General features: G+C 33.8%; 1 pseudogene; it reads left to right on the forward strand.

Moving 5' to 3' along the window:
• Window positions 1–22,256, forward strand: part of LOC128174548 (multiple epidermal growth factor-like domains protein 10) — a 92,654-nt pseudogene that overhangs the window by 27,741 nt on the left and 42,657 nt on the right.

The raw sequence follows: 22,256 nt of genomic DNA on the forward strand, positions 1-22,256 counted from the left end.
AAATGTAATAACAATATTCCAGCTCCATTATTTCTAACTAGGATATGCTTAAAATTTAGTTCACTTAAAACACACAAAGTTTTAAATCCTTTAAAAAAATCTAAACGTTAACATATTATATATCATCATGATGTAATGAAAATAATATAATATAATATAATGAAATATAATATAAGATAATAAATATAATAATTATACTATTAAGACCATTTATATATAGGAATCATCAGTTTTTAGTATGAAAATCAAACAATATAACCATAACCATTAAGTCGGTCTAATACCTTGAGTTATTTGTTTTGTTTTTGTTTTTTATAGATTGTCTGAAAGTAGGGTATAACGGAGAGAACTGCTCCACACCCTGCCCAGAAAACTGTGAAAATGGAGATTGTGACATTGTGGATGGGACCTGCATTAGCTGTGTTCCGGGATATAGAGGATCTATGTGTAACAAAGGTAAACACTACATTTTTTATAATGATAATGGTTCATGTAAGCCTTCGAAGCCTTGTAAATAAAATATGATACGATGTGATATTGTCATTTTTTAAGTCATAAGAGTTTCAAATTTTTGTCAATGATTCCAGAAATGATACAATGAGATATTATGTCCGATAAAGCTCGGATTGTTAGCTCACCTGAGCTGAGAGCTCAAGTGAGCTTTTCTGATCATATTTTGTCTGTCGTCCGTCCGTCCGTTTGTCAGTCCGTCCGTCCGTCCATCCGTCCGTCCGTCTGTCAGTCCGTCCGTCCGACCGTCTGTCGTAAACTTTTCACACTTTCAACATCTTCTCCAGAACTGCTAGGCTAATTTCAACCAAACTTGGCACAACGCACCCTTGGGCAAAGGAGATTCGAAGTAAAAATTAAGAACCACAACCTTTTACAAGGGGAGATATTTAGGAATTATTGAATTTTTTTAAGAAATCTTAAAAAAAATCTCCTCCTCAGGAACCTTTTTGCCAGAAAAGCTGAAACTTGTGTGGGAATATTCCTCAGGTAGAGTAATGTCAAGGTTGTGAAAAGCATGACCCTTGGGGGTAGGGTGGAACCACAATGGGGGGTCGAATTTTACATAGGAATATATCAAGTAAATCTTTAAAACTCTTCTTATCAAGAACCATTTGGCCAGGAAAACTGAAATTGTGTGAAGGCATCCTCAGATAGTGTAGATTCAAAGTTGTGAAAATCATTACCTATGGGGGTAGGGTGGGGCCACAATGGGGTGTCGAATTTTACATAGGTATGTATATAGTAAATCTTTAAAAAACTTCCTCTCAAGAACCATTTAGCCAGAAAAGTTGAAACTTGAGTGGAAGCATTCTCGGGTAGTGTAGATTCAAAATTGTGTAAATTATGACCCCCAGGGGTAGGGTGGGGCCACAATAGGGTTGTCGAATTTCACATAGGAATATATAGAGTAATTGTTTAAAAATCTTCTTCTCAAGAACCATAAGGTCAGAAAAGCTGAAATTTTTTTGGAAGCATCCTCAGGAAGGGTAGATTCAAAATTGTGAAAATCATGACCCCCAGGGGTAGGGTGGGGCAACAACGGGGTGGGGGGGGGGTCGGATTTTACATAGGAATATATAGAGAAAATGTTTGAAAACCTTCTTCTCAGAAACCAATCAGCCACGGAAGCTGTTACATGTGTGGAAGCATTCTCAGTTATTGTTGATTCAAAGTTGTGAAAATCATGACTCCTGGGGGTATGAATGGGCCACAATAGGGGGTCAAATTTTTTACACAGGAGTATATAGTGAACAGTCTTTCAAAATCTTCTTCTCAGAAACTAATCAACCAGGAAAGCTTTTACTTGTGTGGAAGCATTGTCAGGTTGTGTAGATTCAAGTTTCTTCAAATCATGATACCCGGGGGTAGGATGGGGTCACAAAGGGGCAAATTTCTACGTAGGATTATCTGAAGAAAAATCTTAAAATCTTCAAAAAAAAAACTATTTCCCTAGAACAGCTGTAACTTAAGTGAAAGCAACTTCAGATAGTGTGGATTCAAATTCGTAAAAATCAAAATTTTGAGGAGTAGGTTGGGGCCACATTGGATTTTATCATGCTTAATGTTGCTCAGGTTAGCGATGTTCCCCATGAGCCTTCTGTTTGAAGTTAGTAAACGAGGCTTGAAATTACAATCTTTTTTTACATGTAATGTCAGTTTGCAACAGCAACACGTATGGTCCTAATTGCTCTAGGACATGTGGACATTGTCTCTACCTGTACGGAGAAAAATGTAACCATGTGACCGGTCAGTGTCCTCGTGGATGTGCTTCCGGCTTTCAAGGAGACATTTGTGTTGAATGTACGTCCATTTCATAAATTTAATTTATGTTAACTTATTCAGTATCCTTTGTGCATGCGTCACATTTTATCTCCAAACCATGTGAGAAACTATGAATATCTACCTGTAAATGTTATTAGCGTATTTCATTTTTTTATTCAGCAAGAGATGAATTTAAGAACAAGACAACGGTTGCATGGCCAACGTATAATGGTATGATTATTTAACAGCATTCATGTAATATAGAATGTAATAACTATATTCCAACTCGGAAAGTAAATCCATTTGCTCAATTTGTTTTAGTTTTGTTCATATGAAATCAAATCAAAATGTAACATCATTGCGTTGATTAAAGTTTGCTAGCTCGAAATTACTAAAATAATTAAGAAAAATCCAACAAAATATGTAATAGATTTTAAAATATAAAAGAATGTGATGAAAACAATGTAACGTAAAATTTCCCTTCTTTTTATTTTTTAAATATATACATAATGTAGACATTTTTATGTATAAATATTTATATATATAAACATGTATTAATATACATATTCTAAGACAACCAGTTAGATACTTTTAAATGTCTTCTCACTGAAAACTTATTCATTTATTTGTAGCATTAATATAAAAAATTAAGGAATTATACAAGATGTCTGTACGCTAATTATTGAAGTTTTTGAAGTTTTTGTATATTTGTTTACTTTTGTGATTGATAATGATTAAAAAATGAATTCACAATGTATTTTAAAAAGCATTCAGGGCAGTTATCTAAAACACCGTAAGGTTATCATTAATTTTACAAGAGTATTTCAAATATTGGTTAAAAACGAGAAATTTGTTATCGATACGAACAACCGAAAATAATAAACATTACATATGGTAAAAAAAAAACCATGTATACATAATACGTGTAATATATAACATAACCCAATATTGAATTCTAAAATATGTGTACTAGTTCCTCGTAACTTAGCCAGGAACTAATCAGTAAAAACAATTTAATCTTAAAATGTCAATAAAAAAAAATTGCAAATTAACAAACAAATACACAAAAACAATTTGAATAAGACGAACAAAAAATAGGAAATATCGTTAAACCATTTCATATGTACATGCAACTGTATTGATAAGAGAAAATTATATATTATGGTACTTTTTTGCAGCACACGGTCCATCCGTTTCGCAATCTACAGTTCAAGTTCCTGTTTATTCCATCGTCACCGTTGTCGTATTATTTTCAGGCAGTGCTATTCTAAACCTGATTTTCATGTAGGTTATATACTTAATCGGATCTTGTTTTACTTACGGAGGCTCGTTGGCCAACGTTTCAACCTTCAGATCTAGCAAACACTTTCAGATATTATTTGTTGAGCAATAGACTGTTATTCAGAAAAGAAAAAAATCCATAAAATTTTATTTTGAATTTGGATACTTTCCCAAATGTTTATATAGAGATCTTCTTACATTAGATATCAATACAGTTTAAACATGGTCACTATCTTAGAGATCCCTCTTAATAGTGTTCCTGTTTATTTGTAACATTTGGAAATACCGTATGTCAATATTACAAGTATTACTTACCTTTCAGATCCAGAAAGGCCATTTTAAGATGTCGCAATCGAGACGAAAAGGTGGACGAATCTGTCGAAAAGTCGTATACATATGTCGACAGTATTTATGTTCCTGAAAACGGATGTGCCGCTCACCAAGAACTGGAGCATTTTGACAAAAATGAAAACGATTATATATATACTTATGTAGAATAGAACTGGAATTATACGGAATCTATGCTGCTATTATGAAGACAAGGTGCTTTTAAGAATATTTGTTATGTGACAATTCAAATACACTTGTTTAGAGCAATTGTTCAAAATATATTTTTTTAAAATTTTACTTAGACAAGGCCAAAAGAACGTTTAACTAATTCTGTTATAATGTTAGTCAAAGTGCTGAAAAGCGCTAACCCAGCTTGGCTACAAATGACATTTACTTTGTGCAGGCTAAGTAAGAAATGAGACATTCATTGAAATTGTTGCACATTTCAAATTTAAATCAGTTGAAACTTTTTAAGGCCAGGAGGGTCAATGTGGCGTTGTATATGTACTCATCAATATTTTTCCCTATTCAATTTATGTTTGATTAAGAAAAGAGAGTTTATGTTCTCTCTTTTTTAAATATACATTATGATTTATTATCTACACTATAGTTAATGCAAATTAAGGTTAAACACGACTTGTAAATAGTGTAAGCCTTCTGTCTTACAGGATCCTATTGAGGGTCAGCTCAAGCTTATGAATGACAAGTCCAGTATTTCTTTCTCAAGCGGTTTTATTAAGCGTGATCGTATAGTTAAGATTACAACAATCTAAAGCAGCCCAAATCAGGAGTCTGCACAATCTCATTTCATATGGGTATATATAAGGTTTTACTTATGATGAACAGTTTTGACTAGTTCGGCCCATATACGACGATCATGAGTGAACATTTAGTGTTCAAAATTAAGATTAATATTTTATTTCTAAATAAAGTAACAAAACCGTCAAAACTGCCAATCAAAGAGTCTGGATGCAGGATGTGAGTCGCCGAGTCCTGGGTCTCGGAGTCCCCCACCTAGTATGAGGCATCACTTACTCATAATACGTTCATTCATACACGGCACAAAAGGTTACAAAGGTTAATATATAGAATACACAATACATGACTCAATATAGAATACTAGAGCATTCGTTGCAGACACATAATCGCCAAATAGGTCACATGTTGTTAAACTCTCAATTTGGATATTATTCTGCCCGTATTATGACCTGGTTTCATAACATCATTTAGGAATACTACGCATTGCTACAAGAGTCACAGAGTTCATTCTGTCAATTATCATTAACACCATTCAGTGCGCAGCATCTAGGTACACATAAATATCATAGTGACCATTATGTAATACTAGCAATTCAAGGTCATAGCATGGCTATCTGTTTACAATAGACAATTGCCTTAAACATGGCATACAAAAGCCTTTGATTTAAGTTCACTTGATTTCACACCTGTTTCTTGTGTGCAACGTGTAAAAAACATTTGTTTGTAACTGTTTCTATTAAGAAAGAGGATTTTCTACTCGTGTCCTCTTTTTTTCAGTGCAAAATGAAAAATGAACACAGTGCAATAACAGAAATGAACATGAATTTTATTCATTTTGTTCTTTGAACACAATATAAATTGGTGAACCCACCATCTTTTTTACACAAAAGCACATTTTACAGTATCTTTAAACCTTTATATTCCACAATTATAGTCAAAATATTGGTGATTCCACCAATTTCATTCATCGGTTATTTCACTTACGAATAAACTTGGTGGGTCTACCAATAATAATTATTGGCAATTCTGTTATTTTGAACAGCATAAAATATCTCATTCACAGAGGACCCTGGTGGTTCCACCAATTTTATTCTTCAAATATCTCACGAATAAACTTGGTGGGTCCACCAATAATAAGATATTGGCGATTCTATTATTTTGAACAGCATAAAATATCTCATTCACAGAGGACCATGGTGGTTCCACCAAAAATCAAGTGTGAAACTGTCCGTATACAGTTTTGTATTTCATTCAAAAAATTGGTGAACCCACCAAGAAAACAATAAAAGAACATATGACAAATACAAAAACCTTTCAAATGTTTAAAAATCAACAATTCTGCAAAAACTGTTTGGTGATACCACCAATAGTCAAAAAGGTAAATTTTTCTAATATGTCAATATTTTAATAACTACTACACTGAACAAATTTTAAGAACTTATCCAAAATGAAAAATGCTGTCGCTATTTCAATACTTGGTGGATCCACCAATATAAAATTGTGCGAAATGTGAAATGAAACTAGAGTTTCAAATTGGTGGACTCACCAAGAATTTTAAAAGGTTTAATACTGTTTTAAAAATTCGCTGTATTAAATATAGCGTTGGTTGGGCAACCAACAAACATGAAAATTTTAGCTTCTTTACAAGACAAGAAAGTTGGTGAATCCACCAGAAAGATCACATTAACATATTTTTAGTTTTTCGCTGATGCAGATTAGTGGAATAAATTTACCTTGTTAGACTCACTAAAAACAAGCACTTTCACTTTAAATTAACAAATACTTTGTGGATCTAATATGTCAAATAAAAATATAGATTTGTCGGAGTCTGCTCTTTCTGTGAGTCAAAAGTTTTACTTTTTAACGGGAATATCAATGACAGAACACAATTACATTATAAAAGATAAAAGCAAATGTTATCATCACTAACTCCTAGGAGCAACCTATGAGGATTTCCACCGATGGTATGTGTTGTAAATAAACTAGTCACCGTCACTATTCATCATTTCAAGAATTTTGATGATTATTCTCGTAGAAAATCACCGATACCACTCTCCAGTCATATTTTAAAGAGTTCTCGAATTATCGACATACGCCTAAATTGTCTATCCTCCTCGGGACTCTAGATGGAGGTGGTGCCACATGGATTTTATGTGTAAACCAACACAGCGATCTGTAAAAGAATTTCAAAACTAATTACTTTACTGGATAATTATGAAAATGAAAAGAAATCAACAACTTTCTTTTTTATATGATAAACTTTCACAAAGATGATTTTACTTGAATTTGTCAGCTCAAGTACAGAGAAATTGAAAGAAAATATTGTCACATTAAGTCAATGTTGAGGTCATGCGTTGAATTTTAAAATAATCAATTAAATGTTGATATTACGAGCAAAATTGCAAAAAGAAAACTAAGTACTCAGTTTCAGTTTAGGCTAAAAAAAAAATATGTGTGTTACCTATTTCATCAAATTTTAAAATAGGGTAGGTAGATCGGCTTTTTTTTTCTTCATAAAATGAGCTTTAATTTATGTTTTCCCATTTCTAGCATATAATTTTTCTATACATTAAGAAAATGTTATTTACAGTTGGAGCAGTTGTTGATAGTGACAACTGTCACAGAATTAATTAAAAGCTTTCTTAAATGTAAAATTAAATTGAAATGATTACGAAGATTTTATTTTCATGTAAATAAAAAACATAAATATGACAGCCACTATAGATTAACAGAGTATATTACTCATTACCAAAAATATATTATATAGTAGTTATTAGTTCTATTTTCTTGGTCAACTGACATAACAGTAGACATTAATATCGTAACTGTAGGTGTTGAATTCAGAAACAGAGGAAATTCTGGTTGATCAGACGAGAGACTTAGAATTAAATCTTTTAGTAATTATTTAAAAAAATTAATACAAAATTAATGGTTTAAGACTAATTTTAAAAAAATCATTTGCAATTGAAATGCAGCATTTTAAGATCGTATTTATAATGTGAATGATTGTTGCTATAGGCCTATTCAAAGACTTACGATGTCTGCAGTCTCCACACCAACAGAAATAAAAAAAAATTGTCTTTGCTTTTTTCATGTGAATCTTTATATTAATTTTTAACACATCACTGTCCTAAGAACTTCTTTACTGCATTGATAATTTAGCTAAAATAACCAAAGATAATTTTCATCCACGCTGTCAATCTGCACTTAGAAATCTTTAAAACGCTTTGATAAGTGGTGTTTTCTATTGAATTGTTTCAAGAGTTTTTTAAACTCTGATTAATTGTTTACACCAACAAGCTTATCTTTTAAAAAGAGCTAGCGCTGTAGCCATTATAAAACACAGAAGCAGATTTCTAAAACATTGGTTTATATTTCAGAATCGATTAATTAAATAGGAAGACACAGTGGTTTACTGGAATTGTGCTGGATTGGGGTCTCAATTTAGAACTGTGAATCTGGAGGCATGGCATAGCTCATTGACTGTGCCTTAACTTCTGTAATTTCAATTTCGAGGTGAAATTTTTCAAGAAACATTGGTCGGCAGGCTCGGAAAACATATCCGAAGTTGTTTTCCGAGCTTGAAGAAATTTAAGATAAAGCTAACTATTTATTATTATATCGAAAATAACTTTGCATTTTAAGACCTACTGTTACTTTTTGAAATTTCATTTCAAAACTTCATGTGAAAATGAAAACAAAAATGAAATTCAAATGGTATCAGTTTAGCAGTAATACAGTATTCCCAGAATCCCCTACAAAGGAGTCGAGCATGCGTATAACAGTGAAAAAGACTAATAGAATCATTCATTATTACGAGTGTGGGATAGTGAAATTCCACCGAGGGGACAAGATTCACTGTCTAGGACGAGGCTTTGCCGAGTCCTAGACCGTGAATCTTGGCCCCGAGGTGGAATTTCACTATCCCGCACGAGTATATAATGAATGATTATTTTTCTCGCATTATATTAGCTTAAAAAATGATGTTTGACAACTTTCTGTTATGACGTTCAAAAGATTACTTTCGGTTTATCCCTCCGCGTGCTTCAAATAGTGCAAGTTAAATGAAAGCATACGACACTTTTTTCAATTAAAATATGAAAAATTGTAATTAATTATGCAACACAATTACTTAATGGATAATCTCAATGCACTATTTTGCATTTCCCTACAGCAGACAACGTTTGTTTACGTTTTAAAACAGCGTAGTAATACACAGTGTAAGACAGAAAAATCTCACACTGCTGTCTCACACCGGACAAACCGATCTCACACCGGTGATAATGCGAGAATAACGTATATAGTTGCTAGCGCTCGAGAGCGCTAGCAATTACGGTTGGTATTTTGGATTTGGAATAAAAGGTGTAAGGTTCGGCACATAAAAAATAGGGTCGGTCGGGAAACCGGAAACACACATTTTTTGGGGGCCTTAGTATCTAAATAATGACGCAATAATCAATATGTAATCAATTAATGTTGAAAAAGTACAAGTCTCTTATGATAGTAAATAATACATGTATTTCATAATTTGTTTGCTGCCAAGATAGTTTTACATATGTATTGTTTCATGAAGATGGCTATAGAATACATGTTTTAACTAAACAACCCCTCACTTATCCAGTGGCCGGAGAGCAATAATACCGGATTAAATGAAAAATAAAAATAAAAATTTGGAAACAAAACTCGAGCCTTGTTATTGTTTACATGTGTGTTTTATTGATTTAAGTTTCAATCTAATGTTACTTTTTGTTGTTGATAAAATTATATATGAGCACATTGAATGAGTTTATCTCTTGTTGTCACAAGTTATTTTGTCAAAGCAATTGTAATTTCTTTACTTTACTAAAATTACATTATTTGTAAGCAAATATAAGACTCGAGTTTTCTTTACATAACAACGATTTCTTTCCTCTGTATCTCGCTTGTAACATGACTTCTAACATTCAAATCTGGGTAAATCGTTCAAAGTAGACAAAAAAAAAAAAAAAAAAAAAAATATACATATAAATCAAAAATAAAACGTTCATCTAAAATCGTGTCTATGTCCCTTTAAAGTCTTCTGTACTTACATGGGCGTGGTCTAATTGTTGAAACCATATTAATGAGTATACTAATAGATCAGGTTATTTGGTTTTTGTTGGATGTGAAATGGGTAGAAAATGTTTGTAATGCAAAAGCTGTATCAAAATATGGGTCTATAGTCTGTCCCAAGTTATTGCATCCATCACTTTTTGATTTTTAATAAAAAAAAAAAAAAAAACCCAAAGAAACGTGAAAGTGAAAGAAACGCTGTTGAAATCGATAAAAGGAAAAATATTCAAATTATCTTCATTGACAAAGTATCATTTTTCACTCATAAAAGTTCACAGGAACGAAAACAAATTTCTTACGGAGATTTATAATGGGAAATGTTTACATCTTTTTTCCATTCGGAACTACTCGGGATACCTCGCACAATTTTTCAACGTTATCATCCGGGCTAATTAATGGTTGATGCAATGCAAAATCTCCGTAGACTTTCTATTTTGGGAAATGTTTTGAAACTTGAAGCGGTAAAGGGGGCGTTTCAAAACAAATAATCTGGACATTTTTTATATTAATGGATGAACGTAGTTTGGACTCAAAGCTTTTTATGATAATCGAAATATCAAGCAAAAATTCGTGGAAGCAAAAACTCGGGACATATTATAAATATAGCAACACGATGCAATTCATGCAAAATCCTACTTATTTTTTGCTGTCTTTGAATGATTTTGTCGTCTCTGGGTCTTCTCTATTAGTTATAATAGTTATAGTTGTTAACGTACTAAAAAGTTGCAATCTACATGGCTTAATAACTAAAGCTAATTTGTGAACTAATAAATCTTACTTTCACCAGGTCTGTGGATATGATTAGTGGCATTGATATCTCCAGACAAGTTTTTGCTTTAAAAGCCTCGTAATATCTCTAAAAACCGTTAACCGACCTATGGAAAAAGTAAGTTTAATTCACGTGCAGATCAAGTGTTGTCATTTATACGTGTTAACTACAATACTTTACTTACATGTAAGTTATATTGGCTAAGCGGAAATAGTGGTTAAAATATAATGAATTAGTTTGAATGATTCCTGTCTCCTTTTGTATTTTCCCATCATTTTCCTGATTATTTTTGCTTATAGTAAATGAAAAAAATGTTTTTTCGGCATTTTATATTTAAATTTTACTGCACTGAAACTATAGTAAAAAATAGCTATATCTACTTACACTCGTGATAAATAATTTTTTTCAATGGGAATCACTACATATTTTTTACATTGGTCACCACTTTGCATATGCTCATTGAATTTAAATTGTACATAAATCTTATTTTTAGAACTTATTATAAACTTCATATTCATTGAAAATCTTATCTCCTTTTTGATAACGTATTAGATCCCGCAAGTGACATCCAGATGCTGAAATCATTCAATTATGTTTGAGGAAATTAGATAGCCAGGTAAGAATGGTATATATCAAGGAGAGCATATCGCTGAATATATTGTTTGATATCATAAATATCCAACCCAACCCATTAATTACGTCAGGTCAAGGAATAGATTAGTGCACCTTCCTTTACACAGTCAGTGAGGAATTTGCACCTCGTTCTTTTCTCTTTGAAGAAGGGTGGTTTTGAGACATGATTATGTCATCTATAGGTCTAGAATTTATTTCGCGCATGTTAAAGACTTACATTAAAAACATATAAAACCAAAAACACTGAATATTTAAAAAGCATTATGACAGCAGTTACCGGCACGTAGCATCGTTTTTGAAAGTGTGTGGGGCAAACTCATCCAAAAAATTTTGACAACCAAACAAAAAAAAAGGAACTTTAAAAATCATAAAAAATCCTAGTCCGTGGGAAGAAGGGGGGGGGGGTCAGAATATAGCATATCTATCTATATCCTCATATAACATCAACTTCCTTTCAATTCATTTTTTTTTTACATTTTCCCAAAAGGGGGGGGGGGATGGCAACTCCATTTTAAATTTCCCTCTTTATATGTAGATATATAAAAAAAGGTTAACTGCGCAAAAAAGCAGGAGGGGGGGGGGGGGGGCTGCTGCCCCCTCACCCTTACCCCACGCCCGATGCTACGTGCCTTAGTTACATGTTACTTGTACAAGGTATTAGTATGCATATAATGCCAAGTTATGCTTGAAAACAGAAAAAAGGAAAGGCCAGGTCAATGATGCAGATATAGCTGTTGCATTTGTAATGTTTACTTCCATAACTTTAGCAATCGTCATAACTTTGCGCATTTTTTCTGCAATTAATAAGTAACATATTCACAATAATTCCGAGTATTCATGTTGATGTATAATGTATGACTTACCACAACTAGGCCGACTTCATTTGTTGTCTTTATTTCTTTTTTTCTTTCTTCATTTATCCAACCATCGGCATCCAAATAATTATTTTCTTCTCTTTCACACACAATATCCAATATTTCGGTCATTATTCAAACATGAATTATTATATTTCGTGGTAATTCAAAATTCCGTTGTTGTTAATCCGTATGACCTATTTTAGAATACTGTAAACTGTTCTGTGCATGCCCCATTCACCCAGCCTGCCACTGGTTAATGGTATAATGTTTCAGAGGAAGGCACAGCAGGGAGTCTTTATGCAACCGTTATTTGTTGACTGTGCCTTCCATTTCAAATTCAAAATAAATAAAATACAATATCTAGCTACATTTGACTGTATTTAGTTGTTGAATAGTGCTAAAATTAAGCGCAATATTTTTCAATTATGCGATCACTTTGTTCCTGTTTTACAAGTTTTTCCGAACCACTTTTTTCAACCACGTTAGTCCATAATACATCTATTCATAAAGTACATGTACCTTAGAGGGAAACTTGTTAATCTTAATCTAAGATTAAATCGTTACAAACAATTACAAACAATTGTCATAAATTTTTAAATACACTCTTCTCCTAGAATAAACAGAAAATTTGATTAGATCAATACTCTCTCTCTCTCTCTCTCTCTCTCTCTCTCTCTCTCTCTCTCTCTCTCTCTCTCTCTCTCTCTCTGTGCAAGTTATCTATGCACCTTTTTCTTTCTTTATCTCTCTCTCCGATCTTGCTGACTGACATGAGTCAATGTGGAAATTTTATGTGGGACATCCAAGAGCAGTGAATAATTCTCTCTCTCTCTCTCTCTCTCTTCTCTCTTCTCTCTTCTCTCTCTCTCTCTCTCTCTGGAGGGTTAACTAATACCATGACCTACATACAGTCTCAGTGAAGCCGTCCCTGTCTAATGTTCGGCCGCCCCGATTACGGCACATTGCTGATTTTGAAGCCGAGAATTTCATCGGATAAAGTTCGATTTCTCCGCTTCACAGGCGAGCCCGATTTTTTTAAATAGTTCTCGTTTTTTTAAAATACATTTCGTTACCGTTCATATGAAAACTTGTTAAATAGAGAGATGAATGCATCAAAAAGAGAGAGAAAAAAAACGAGGATGGGGTGTCTGCATTTTACTTATTGTTTGATGATGAAGAGTTTGGGGAGCAAAGTCATAGCGTAGAGAAATTGCTTTCAAAGCTTATCATGAATTAAGTGTCTGGTAATTAAAATGGGTTCTTTCATATCGTCTATTTTGAGTACAAAATATCATAACAAAGAAACATGATTAGAAGGGCATTGTTTAAATCAACATTTTTTTGTATTTATTTGAATTAATCAGTTAACAATGTTTAAGCGTTCCTTTGCTTTTTGTTGAGACATTCATATCACATTGCTGAAAAATGCCACTTAAGAAAACATAAGCATGTATCTAACCAAAATATATATGTATACTTAGTATTCTTAGCACTTTCTTCAAATATCATTAAAAAAACTTCATTGAGGATTTAGGTCATATAATATTTTTCAAATTGTAAACACACAAGATAAGGTCGCTAGGATAAAGAGGATATTTTGAATCGTGATAAGGAGACACAAAACGCGGTTCCGCTTGTCCTGCATAAGGTCGGCAATGTTTATCCTCCCGCTGGTGTGAAGACCCAGCGAATTCAACAGAATGTAGCCTCCCGCTGTGCCGACCAGGAAAGTGATCTTACAGGTGTTTGTAATGATTTGATCAAAGACCTCCCTCTTTGCTGAACTTCTAGCACGGAATTATTTTGAAATTCTCAGATATTGCTGAATTTTACGTAATTTACATTACATGTACGTAGCAATGATTGTTGTTATAATGAAACATGCTCCTGGAAAGTGACTTATAAGTCCATGAATATAAATATATCTTTTTAGTTGAATACATGTAATTTTCAAAAATTAGAAGCAATTACCAAAAAGTCTTTACGGGAAAAAGTATGTACCTTACAAAAATACGATTGAGATGAACAGAATGAGCACCCACAGGAATGTTAATGAAGCCATAAAGGCAGGTATGACGCATCTTACATGAAGGTTCATGTGCTGTTGATTATTTGTGTATTCTTAGGACAACTTCTGATACTTATGTACATGAATGATGTACTTATTTCCTTTTTATTTATTATCTGTCGCATCAAATCCAACATTTTCTTCACGCTGCGATAAGTAAAATATCAAATTTGAGAATAAATCATTGGATTAATTTTTATTCATTTAATGAAAATGATGTTTATTTAAGATATGATTGTATTAAACGGATACATGATATCCTTTTCGCACGCAAAAAAAAAACAAAAAACAAACAAACAAAAAAAACAAAAAACAAAAAAACCCAGAATTGTCTCTGATGCTTTTAATTAAAATTTGCACATATGAGCGTTCTGTCCGCGGCCACTGTATTTTTCATAGTTACATGTATGTCAGCCGGTCGACATAACATGACGATTTTTTTTTTAGAAAAAGGTTTGCATTTTGTAACGGCGAACATAATGTGACGGCTGACAAAACGTGACCGACCCACCTTATATGTAATAAGAAATATGCAAGTGATAAGTTTATAAGACAGAATACATTGCATTTAAAAGTGCAGTCTGCCTCCAAAAGACAGTTTTATAAGTTGATACAGAGGGGTGTTATAGTGGTATGTGCCCTTTCCCCTCCCAATTCATCTGAGCTTTCAGAGATATAAGGAGTACATACATGAACAGTATGTAGTATTGAATTAGAACCCCCCCCCCCCCCTCCTCGGGAATATAGGAACATACCAGGATGGTATACAGCGCTTTCTCCTACCGTTGCCACCCCAAATGTTTGGTTCTATATACGTACACATTTTTCACATACATGTACATGTGCATGTGTATTTCCCCTTTCAAAACAAAAAAATCCTAAATTCCCGCCTGAATATATATATATATATATATAGAGAGAGAGAGAGAGAGAGAGAGAGAGAGAGAGAGAGAGAGAGAGAGAGAGAGAGAGTTTTTTACATAATGTTGTTACTTTCACTGCTAGATAACTATTGTATGACGTGCTGATCATCTATCTATACTATATCTATAATCTTGAATGTTAAGCAATTTCATTTTCAAAGATTTCTAAAGTGTTATTTTATTCACCAATGACGATTAAAACCATTTTAACAACAGCTTGGACTTTGGGTAGTTGTGTAGGGCTCTTTGAAATCGACAAGATTTGTCTGGCTTTTCAGCTAATACCAACCCTAACCCTAACCTTAACCCTTTGACGCAAGAAATGGATAGTCCTACTGAAAATCCAAGGCATTGATAAAATGGTTCTATTTACTTTTTTGGCTTGGTTTTTGATCACCCATTACAATTACAACGTTTATACGTTTAGTAAAATGCGTGCCTTATATAATTTTATCATCGCCAATTTTAAATATCAGCGAGCCACAGTCACCTTACTTAGAATCAAATTCTCCTACAGAGAGTTTCAAACATCCTAAAAGGTAATGGTACAAAACTCATGTAACTCCAGCGTGAGGATGGGAGGGATAGGGGTTTTCAAAGCGGAAAAATAGGAATCGTCTCTGCACCGATGCATAGTGGAAACTTTCAATTCTTCACGTGAATCTGATATTTTAAAATATTACTAGACTTTGACCCGTGCGTGCACGGGTTGACATTGCATATCGAACATTTAGAAATAGGCACATCGATACACCTTATTATTGACATTTACATAACAAAGCTATAAGCCTACAATAATGCTTTTAATTTCACTACACTTTCCTTAGTTTGAATAACCTAACTGTGTCTCGGGAAAAGCCCCTCCCTTACTTATACCCGTAAAGTAGCAGAAAATTGCAGAATCGCTCTGGAACGATTTTGGAGAAAGTTAATGAATGATGTTGCCTTGAAAATAACAGTCAAATACATCACAACAAACCTTTTTGAGACTGCAAATACCTTTCAACAAAAAATTTTAATCCATAGAATGGAAGAACTCAACACCTTTTCACCAACGTACACGTAATCGTATATTCTTTGTAAAACTGGGTCTGTAGGACATTATTCATTTTTACGATAAAACATATTCTATCTTCACTCTCCTAACAAATATAATGTAACATTTTTGCATGTAATCAAATATTTTTTGTCATCACAAAGATGAAAGTAAGTGCTTAGTTGAAATGTATATTTGTTATTTTATACTTTCTCTCATAAGAAATCATTAATTTATATGAACAAAATATATAGCAAAAGTCCAATGAAAATTTACCCGTATTTGTATTATCATTTCTGAGTTTATTCAGGCAGATGTGATATTGTGGAAACAAATATAAACTAAAGATCCCGTTAGTGTGAATGTATTGCGCAAGTGCAAGATTGTAAAATCCAAAAAATCCAGGTGATTTCCGGGATTTTTTGAGGAATTTTCGTTGATTATTAATTAGCGAAGCTTAACTGAGAAAAATTAAAAACAAATTGGTAATCTTCAAGTACCAAAGATGTTTAAAATATATAAAACAAAAGACAGTATTCTTCCGATTTCTTGGTATTAAAGACTAAAAATTCGAGTCTATTATTTTAATATAGTAGTATAGATACTGTACTTGTTTCTTGCAGTTCTTTCCCAGGTAAATGTACACAATGGTGTGTACATGCATATACATGTATATATAAATACATGTCATAATACTTACCATGGTTTCATCAAATTTTAATTGCGTGTATTGTTTTCTCACACCATAAGATTTTTTTTTTATCTATACATGTTATATTCGATCAGATATTATTTGCCGCATATTAGATTTTTATTAAAATGGAAATTGCAAAAGGCTTACTGAGATCTACATGTAAATGTAAATGGGGATGGGTAATCTTCTTAAAATTTAGAAAACGGATTTTGTACTCAATATATGTAACACTAGTCATGCGTGGATTGGGGAGAATGAATTTAATCTGAATAAAATCACATAGTAAAGTCACTGAAACTAGTGCTCGGAACCCCCACCCACCTTTGGCTGACATGCAAATTTAGATATGATAAAAAAATTGTCCTTGTTAGAGACCCTGTAACGTTCTACTTTCCCATTTTTTCGTGCGTTCACCGTGCGCTCATAGTGCGCTCACTGTGCGTTCACTTGCGCTCTCCACTCCGCTCCGTTTGCGCTCACCGTTCACAAAGCGTTCATCGTTCGTTCAGCATTTACTTATCGTTCTGTCAGTTTTCATTCGGAACTCCAAAATGAAAGAATCGGTCACAGCAAAAATAAGAAAAGAACCCGTACGTAAAGGTGGAGGAAAACTTAATGTATATATCATACACAACATCATTTAAATAAGACTTCAATCCGTAGAATTTAAAATACACATTCTTAATTAAGCAGGTCCGTTTTTGGCTGTTGTTTTTTTGTTATGACTTCATACCGATAAATTACCACAATTAGACAGTTAGTACATTTCTGCAGGATATTGGATAATAAAATTTTCTTTTCAAAACAGTATTTTATCTGAAAATCTTATTTTGGTGAATGATAAAAATAAAAGGGACCTAAATCACAAAATTTAGAGATACAAAACATAGAATATACCCACTTACTGGTTTGATAATTAAAAATATATTTTTTTTTCAGTCAGCTGCATAGAAATTAAGAATTATGGCCACATACATTACATAAATTATCACTTTAGATTTTTTAACCCTATTCTCTCCTTTAACTTTACATTTTGCAGTTGTGTTAATTTTATTTAAATTTTAAGGAATATGGTAAAAAAGTTATTAAAAAAATTGGACACGATATGTACAAAATTAACTAAATAATTAAGAAATGAAGATATTAAGCATTTCATCATATTGATTTGTAAGTGATGCATGTACATGTTATCTCCGAGCTTGTGGGGGATATCATCTAGTTTTGTTGCATCGTGGGCGGGAGGGGGGGGGGGCGTTTTTGTCGCATTAATGATTATTCTTAAATTTACATATAGAATTGAAAAAGGAAATGAACAGTAATTTTTTTTTTGGGGGGGGGGGGGGTGTCAAGATGTTTTGGATGAGTCTGCCCCCCCCCCCCCCCCCTCCACTTTCCAAAATGTTGCTACGTTCCTGCCTGTTAATGATGGAGATGGGGCCTCTTAATCATAAATTTCTCTTCTCCTTTTTAAATTGCTGAGAATCATATCCTCAGTACTCTTTGTTGTTGTGGAAAACATTAACCTTTTTAATAGGTTCTGTTTGTGGATACTGTCCTTTACTACAAAAATAGGTCATTGGGAATCAATCCAAATGCAAGATTTTCATTATCAGGATCAGGATTGTTTCTCGAAACTTCTTTACAATTGCTTGTCAACAGGATTTCAGGAAGTCGCTGGAAATCTCAATTTCATTTGATTTGGTTTTACATAAAGGATAGGATGGATCCATTATTTCTGCCAAAATGTCCCTCTTGTCCATTAAAAATAGCTTGCGCTATAATGCCGTCAGTTACATTTGCGTCTACATTTAGCTACCTAGAGAACACCCGCTCTGAAAACTGCCACTGTAATTGTGGTTGGAACTGCATGTAAGTCTATGTTTAAGTTGCAAGTCCTGATACATGTAAGTTGAAGTTAAGGGAAACTCGCTTCACTGGAACGGGCGTGGATCGTATACCTGGTAAACATATCTGCACCAATAATCCGTTCCGGAATTTCTTTAACATTTGCTAGTAATGCCCAGTGCAGAAAGGATTTATTTGGAACGATTATCGACATAAAATCACTTGCAGCACCACCAATTAGGACCACTTTCCATCTCAATCGATCCGGCTGTACTAAAACCCGATGGACACCCGATCGGATTGTGGTCCTCCAAATGTTAATTCACCAAGTAAAATCCAATTAGCGCTTCGTCATTTATCATAGATCTGAGATAAATTTTGATTCAGATCGGTGATATCAGAACGACTGTCCGATTCCGACTGATGAACATAAGAGTTTCAACAATTTTTTAAACAAACAACTACATTTATATGTACATGTGACATGTGAAAAATGACAAATGGATAATAAATGTAGTACAGACTATGGAAGCAAAGTAAATCCCATAGTAAAATAAACATGTACAGGCACATGTAGCAAATGAACCCTCTTTAAATTACATGCAATAAAAGGATGACAAGTGAGTATATCCAATTTGTGTTCATTAGCTTGGTATTTTCCCCGTTCGTTAAAATACTTTCCTGTGCATACATAGATCGTAGAACTTTCTCATATAGAAACGAAGTTGAGCCTCTCTCGCTTTCTCTCTCTCTCTCTCTCTCTCTCTCTCTCTCTCTCTCTCTCTCTGCATGAAATAAAAATTAAACATAATAATTTTAATTCGGTAAGTAATAAAACAAAACATCCACAATTTTTTTTTTCGAATATTTCATCTGACTTCATGACCTCATTTAAATGGGTAAATTGCAAACCCTTGTTTCATTTATTCACACCTAAGCCAGATATCCCATCCCTTACACCCGCGCAGCAGTGTACGTATACATGTATATGTGTTTTACTATGATGAAAAGATGTTTTTGTGATTCCGTGTACAATGAATTGTAATTGAATGAAAAGAATTTAGCAAACGCGAATAACTTCATGTAATTTTTTTTAAACTGACCTTGAATAAAAGTTATTCAGGTTTAGCAAATCAATTTAACTCTCATCATAATCCTGACTCTGGGGAAGTTTGCTTCAGTCTGAATGGACCGGGAACACAAAGACAGTGCTGTTTTGGGTCCGGCTCCGGGTGCGGTACCCCGCCTCCGAAGCGAACACAGAACGTACCCGTTGACGCCCGACTCCGCATGGGCTCTGTGGTGATGCTCGTCCTGTCCGAGCCGGCGCTACGGATACGGCGGCAGACGGGGAAGAAAGGCCTGTTCGCAGAGGCTTTAATTTGCGGCTATGGTCCGGCAAGTCTGCTCCGGTTCTCGAAGCGATGACTTACATGTACTCGCAGCACGGATCCACAGATCCATGCATCGGACGAAATAACAATACCCGACGCTCGGTGGGAAGATACATGAACATGTGTCAAGCAGGGGCCTTTCCCGTGAAGTTGATCCGTCGCATTTTACCCGATGGAATTCTCCTTTTACCTCAATATCTGCACTCAATGTCAAAATTCGGGACCCGCCTATAAAGCGGAGAAATCGCACTTTCCCTGATGAAATTCTCCACTACAAAATCGGCACTCGTCAAAATCAGAGGGACCAAGCAGATGACAGGAGCGATTTCCCTGTGTCTGCATGGTCGGTTAGGGTTTAACACCATCACCCAGAGAGAGAGAGAGAGAGAGAGAGAGAGAGAGAGAGAGAGAGAGAGAGAGAGAGAGAGAGAGAATTCAAATGTGGCATCTACATGTCGTAAGACCCTTACCTAGACATATCAAAATCTGTAAGTTTTGGGAGGGATAAAGAATGAAAAATGAAAGAGGTAGATATTTGTTGAGTGAGTACATCTTTATAAATCAGAAAGGGTGGCCAATAAGGGGCGTCCTCAAATCCAAGTATCTTGATATCCTTTTGATACGGAAATTGTTTCTGTTTTGAATCATTCATCAAATTTAGGTGATTGCAATAATTATTGCTGTTCAATTGGGAAATAAACACAATTGTAACAATGTAGAAAATGGTTTGCGCTCACGCGATAACCATTGAGACTTCCAAAGAAAGATTTCTTAGCCTTCGTTTTTGCTATTTTGTAGCATAATTTAAAAGGAAATAAAAAACATTTGTAAATATTTATACTTACATATAATTAATGTTTTTTACATTGTTCATACGTTCATATACCCTTAAATCAATTGTGTGTATGTAAAAAAAAATGAGATGGAGATGTGTGAATATTTCCGGAATCAAGATAAATCGCAACTTCTCGGGCCTTTCCGGCAAGCTCGGAAAAACACCTCAAATGTATTAACATTACCGGATGTTAGAATTTTATACAAAATGGAGTCGCTTCCCATTAAAATAAGTATCGGCTAGACAGCCTAATAAGTCGCTTCTTTGTTATATTTTAGGGTATGTCATTTACTTTAATGAAGTCTAGCTTACATCTCAACAGATCGTAAAATTTGTTGTATTTATATTAAGTTTTAAAAAAAGGGGGGTTGTCATGGACCCCTAGGTAATACATTCGAGGTGTTTTTCCGAGCTTGCCGGAAAGGCCCGAGAAGTTGCGATTGCCCTAAACCATGTTTAATTCGTAAAACCTCTGCCTATTCCCGGGTCATCGTCGGTACCATCTGACATAGGTTACCGACAGACCTTCCATAAATAAAAGAAGAATCGTTGTTCCTCTAAATCACCGCCAGGATCGACAATACTGCACATACTTTTTCATATTGATTGTTTTTAAGAGAGAGAGAGAGAGAGGGGGGGTACACCATTACAATTATTAGGTTTATACTTCAGATCAATTATAAACGTATAAGTCATGTTTTCTACGGAAACTTCATGATACATATTCCCAAATTACATGGGAAAAACTTAGAATGTTAATCGTTTTATTTTTTAACAGCATCAGGGAAAACATTTTCCTTGAACATGTTCCCCACATGCATATTTGCAATGTCTCGTTTACAAACATGCCAGCATCAATTATTGTATAACGTCTGTCTATCGATGGAGGGTTTTTTCCACTAGATGTCATCTTAATCGTATGACGACTTTTTTGTTGCCTGGCAATTTGATAACAAAATTCATTTCTAAGCGATTATGTAAATTTTAAATACTTTAATATCGCCTTAAGATCTGTTTAAAGATTATAACAAAAGTTGTTATCTTTGCGTCGCCTCAAACGCTGACATCGCCATTTTACTACGAAATGAAACAAGTTTTTATTGGTTAAAATTGAGCCTGAACAAATTTTATCCTTTTTTTTAATTTCTTAATTATTTAATTTGAAAAGTACTTTTCGTCACGATATTCATTTCTTTTTGCTGATTTTAACTTTTCATTTTTTATTGTCATTACTGAGTGAATAATGCTACTTACATGTATCTACGCAATTTTGGGACAACCCTTGTATAACATTGTGAGTTAGTTTTTGATATAAAAGAAATATTATGTGAACAACCCTGTTAGCCTTGCAAAGTTTTACAAACCCGTGAGTCAAATTTCATTACTTATCTTATGGCTGTATGCTTACAAATTACAAACAGTGTCTATTTTTCCGTTTGTTTGCCTACATGTACATGTAACTGTCCG

This window comes from Crassostrea angulata, chromosome 2 (assembly GCF_025612915.1).
Source record: "Crassostrea angulata isolate pt1a10 chromosome 2, ASM2561291v2, whole genome shotgun sequence".
Lineage (NCBI taxonomy): Eukaryota > Metazoa > Mollusca > Bivalvia > Ostreida > Ostreidae > Magallana > Magallana angulata.